The sequence below is a fragment of the Austrofundulus limnaeus genome, unplaced genomic scaffold, assembly GCF_001266775.1.
Source record: "Austrofundulus limnaeus strain Quisiro unplaced genomic scaffold, Austrofundulus_limnaeus-1.0 Scaffold187, whole genome shotgun sequence".
Classification (NCBI taxonomy): domain Eukaryota; kingdom Metazoa; phylum Chordata; class Actinopteri; order Cyprinodontiformes; family Rivulidae; genus Austrofundulus; species Austrofundulus limnaeus.
In genome coordinates, this window is record NW_013952589.1 from 255,752 (window position 1) to 260,859 (window position 5,108).

General features: G+C 34.1%; 1 long non-coding RNA gene across 1 annotated transcript in view; it reads right to left on the reverse strand.

Annotated features, from left to right (window-relative positions):
- LOC106524442 (uncharacterized) overlaps positions 1-2,507 on the reverse strand; it is a 37,213-nt gene extending 34,706 nt beyond the window's left edge. The window contains exon 1 of the long non-coding RNA XR_001311004.1: positions 2,419-2,507. This is a non-coding gene — a long non-coding RNA (uncharacterized LOC106524442). The remainder of the gene's footprint in view (positions 1-2,418) is intronic.
- Between the last annotated feature and the right edge of the window lie 2,601 nt (positions 2,508-5,108).

A 5,108-nucleotide genomic window follows, 5' to 3' on the forward strand; every position in this document is an offset into this window, starting at 1 on the left:
TAACAAGTGTGTTAGCATAAATATGTGCTGACACTGCATTTTTTTACATGACAAAGCCTTCATTAATGTCATCAATATTAAACCACTGGCCTTTAAAGCCTATAAAAGTGTATAAAAGTCTATATAAAAAAGAGACCTCAAGATGTCTTTTATAAAAACGTCCAAATTTTCYATTGTGACTGTGAGACAACCTTAAGACCTGAGACATTTTGGGCTTTTTACAGTCTGATGCTTTGAGTTAGTTAGTGACTAAAAGCTGATATTATCCAATATATTCCACATCAGATTAAAGCACTGACCATCAAACTATCTTTGTCACCACATTCAACTTTTGATTGTGAGGAGGCTTGCAACCAAATGTTGACAATGGATCCTCTGGGTCATGTGAGTTGATTAACAGATACAACTGGGACTTTTGCCTTTAAAATCAAATAGAGAGAGATCAAAATTCTGGAACAAGAGAGAATTTCATGTCAYTAGCACCTCTAGTAACATTTTTACTGAGAAAAATGTTGACGTGTTCAATACTTATTTTACCCGTTGCATATTGTCACATTGTCATATATTGGGTGCTCCTCTCGGCTTCAAATATGAMGAAAATTTTTAAAAAAGTGCAGTAATTTATTTTGTCACAACTCCGGTTTTACTTGGTCTATGAACACAATTTAAAAATTGATGTAWAGMCTGAAGTCTGTACTTTAGACACAGTKTGGAACAGATTTTTAAGGAGAGTAAATGTTTCCCACTAGAGTGACTTAAATTGGTCATGTGACTTAGGCCATGCAAGCGTCTAGGGACTCCAGGGATTAATTATCATATTAATGGTTATCGGCTAAATACAATTAATCGTAATCAATTATTTTGCCAATATCAAATGTCAACCTGGACTACACCAGATACTACAGTATCTAAGGTAAACATCTCAACAAACTGACATTTCCATTGTAGAAGCCTAGCACTTTTTTACAGTCATGCAAAAAACAAAGTGTCTTATTTGAATTGTTTGATAATAAAACACATTAAAAGGAATCTGACCAGTATTGAAATGCAATCTCTTTTTTCAGGTCTACGTTTCTCCTTTGAAAACCAAAAAAGGCAAAATAATTCTAAATCTAAGTTYCACACATAAAATATGTAAATAGGTAACAAAACTGAAAATCTTTAACATTTTGGCAGTGAAAAAAAGAGTACTCAGGAATAAAAAGATAAAAGCAGATATGTTGAGACTGTGGTCACACTGATAAGCCAAGTTAAACACAGAGTATGCATAGATGGAAACATAGGACTTTGCACAAAGTCACCAGCACAAACCAACCACCTGTCCTGCCCACAGCTACGCTACTGTGACTGCTCCACAAAGACTTCCAAGCCAGACAACAAACATTCATTATGCTGCAGACAAACAACTTAAAATCTCATCTAAATAGACATTACAGCTTAGAGAAGTAAACATGATTCACAGAGGAGCTTAAGTGTTTAGGATGCTGTTGTGCTTTTCTAAGCTTTGAGGATACTGAAGCACCTCTCCGTGCTGAAATAACTCCTGGGGTCGTATGCATCTCACTGCATTAGAATAATCACCTGTTTTGTTTAACTAAATTATGGAAAACAGGACTGCATTACGTCTCAGCAAACAAATACTTTTATTCCCCAATGTGTAACTAGATTAAATGGTATTTAATGGTACTCCTCTTAACAGTGTGCGGGCAGCTTAATCGATACATACTTTAAACAAAAGTTTACCGCCTAAAAGAATTTGTGCATTTAACACGCAAATTATTTTAATCATAAACCTCTTGCCAAAGCAATTAGTGATAAATTATAATCTTATGGCAAATTATCTAGTGTTGACAGCCTAGGGGAACACTGCAATCAAACATTAATTATTCATTGGGTAATTAAGTTCATAGGTGTTTCTGCCTCACTTTCATTCCTGCTTCTTGTCCTGTTCAAGTAGTGACAGGTAACTTTCCACTGGGTCAAAAAACATCATAAAAAACAGCTCAACTAGTTCCTGTGAAGCTATTCTTAAAAACACATGATAATCTGTGAACATCATGTTTTATTTGACTCCACCAAACAAATCTTACATTAGATTAAAAGCACTGATTAAATATTTAAGACTTTAAACACAGCCTGAGAAATCACAGGTGTCGTACCTACATCTGCAAAGACTGTTTAAATGTTTACAAGCAAATTTTATAGAGACTATGACAGCAATTTTATCCATTAGTCTCTATGAAAAAATGCAAGAAATAAAGCGAATTTACCACCTGATTTTTTTTCTTTCTGAGAAAATCCAAATCTTGAATAAAAAAAATTACAAAAAAAAGTGTTTTTATTTAGCTGTTTTTTGAGCTGATTACTGGTGTCTCAAAGAATTTTAACAGAAAGCATCCATTCATTTATCTTGTTTACCTAATTGTTCCTCTCCAGGGTCACATGGAGCTGGTGCCCATCTCCAGAGTATTAGGGAAGAGGTAGAGTACACTTCAGACAGGTTGGTCAACTACAGGGACACAAACAGACAATTATTATTATTACAGAATTACAGCCAAATTATTCCAGCATACCTTTTTTTGCCTAATATATTTTCATTTAAATTTCACTCATTTCAAATTAAAATAGATTTTTACATGTCATCTTTTGAATGACAGCTGGCACAAGGAAGTAGAATTGTAGGCCGTAGGTTACTGAACAAATAGCAGCTGCATCTTTGTAGAAAAGTATTGTTTCTCTTCAAGCGTCTTATAATTCTTGTGCTCGCTTTGCTTAGTTTAAACTATTACAAACAGCTTACTTGGAGTCTCTCTCACTCAGAAAAAAAATACATCAAACATGTCATTAGTGAAGACTGGCCAATTAACTAAAGTGTATCATAAACTGTAAAATAAATAAATAAATATAGCACCTGCCGAACACTCCCTGCATATTTTATAAGTAACACAAATTACTTAACCAGTTTGCATTTTCACCCAATAACAAATCACCATAGTCAAATAGTTTGATAACATAAAACAATGTTAATTTGACAAATKTCATTAAAAGTTGCTTTCTAACCCCCATTTCTTTTATATACTGTAAAAACTAAATCTGGTTACAGAACATCAAAAATGAAAAACAAAACTAAACCTTTTTGCAAAGCTGTTGCACTTTGTGAAAAAACATAAATTTCATAATTTTAAATTATAAAAAAGTTTGTTTTTTACCCAGTTTTAATAACAAACGTGAAAATGCTTGAATGAATTTTCTGAATCTTCTACATCCTATTTGCCTCTAATATTGGAAGTACAGGACATCATTGTCTTACACTGTTTAAAATTTGCATAAGCAYTGACATTAGCAGAAAATAAATAGATAAATAAAACTACTTTCTTGTAACTGATAGATCAGATCTTAACACTGCGTCACACAGACAGGTACAGAAACGTTTTCTGAAAATAGCCAGCCGACCCAGATATGTCAGGTGGGGTTTAAAAAGACAAAGCATCTTTACGGGAAAACAACGCCAGCATTCATCAAGTTCAATTACATGGAAGAGGCATCATACTTAAACAAGACAAGCAAAGAGGAGCTAGTTTTTTTTTCTTCTTCTTCAAAAGCTGTTTTCCACCTCACTGCAAGAGACAGCCTGTTACCAATAACAAAGATCTGGATGATGAAGATTACAAAAATCAAAGAAATAATGAGCTCTAACTGTCCCTCTGTGGCGTTTTTCTTTTAGCTTTGCTTCAAGCATCTATCACATTCTATCTCAGTCTGACACACTAKTCAAGCGGCATACTGCTGCCATCTAAAGGGATGAGATGACTTTACTGTGCCAGTACAAAAACTCAGACTTTATACCCGATTTATCCTACACATTCATCCTCAGTCTAATGGAAAAACCTATGCTGTTTGAAACAAATGATCATAAAATTGGATTCAAAGGGTGATTTCTCACTGAAAATGTATTGTTACTGGCAGGAAAAAATATGAGTATGTATTTAGACAAAGTAATGGCTTAAAGTTTAACAAAGATAACTTGTCTGGCTGCAAATCATCAGAAATCCTACCCAAATATCACTGCCAGACAACCAGTATGTATATACTTATAACTATAATAAGATTGTGCCATCCTTTAGTTTCAACATATTTTGATATCAAGAACTGATGCAGGGTTCCTACACAATATTGAAAAGTAATTGGCTTTAGTATTTTCCAGGTTTGGATAAGTTTGAGAAAAATATATAAACAAAAATGGTTTAATTGTATTGTTCTGTATGGAGGTTATTTATTTATTTATTTATTTATTTATTTATTTATTATAATTGTTCAAACAAAAAAGCAGTTTCAATATCAAAAAGTTTTGCAAAATACATTTTTCGCATGTCAGAAACCTTAGGTTGAATCTCAAGGACAGTGAACCGGGCCGGTAGCTTGAGCTCTGCGTCCTGGGAAAGGAGCCAAACCCCCTGCGCCTAAATGCATATTATCATACGTGCCTTCCARTAGAGGGTAGAGGAGAGACGGTCTGCACACAATGTATGGGACAGATAAATTCTAATAACGGYCATTTAATGGATTGACAATRTTCAAAGTGGGTGCACCAAATCGCTTCAGTCCGCACTTAACAATAGGAACATGTCTTACCTAGTTCCTCTCTAGGCCCCGCCCCAGATGTTCATGTTCTGAGTTCAAAACATTTGATTTCAACCAAGAACTTCAAGCAGCAACCAAAAGTTTTAGCTGAATCCAAAGATTTGGTTGCCAGTGTTCTTGAAATAAATTCATCAAAACCAGCCTTTAATGAAATTTTAGGTGAAATATATTTTTTGTAACATGCCAGAATCTGAGCAGCAAATTTATTCAGGGGATGACAGCATGGGGACGTTATTTTGTTTCTATATGTACTTAGCACACAAAGTAAGGAAATTAGTGTTTGGTCGATTTTTTATTTGTTGTAACAATGCTTCTTGGCAAAAGATCTTACACAGGGCACCTGATTGGCAGCAGAAGCTCAAAATAAATTTTAATAAATGTGTTTCAATTCAATCGTAATGCAAATTTTGAGCTAACTTAAAATGTTACCAAAAAAGTTTCGAAAGCAAATTAGGTGTCTTTCTATC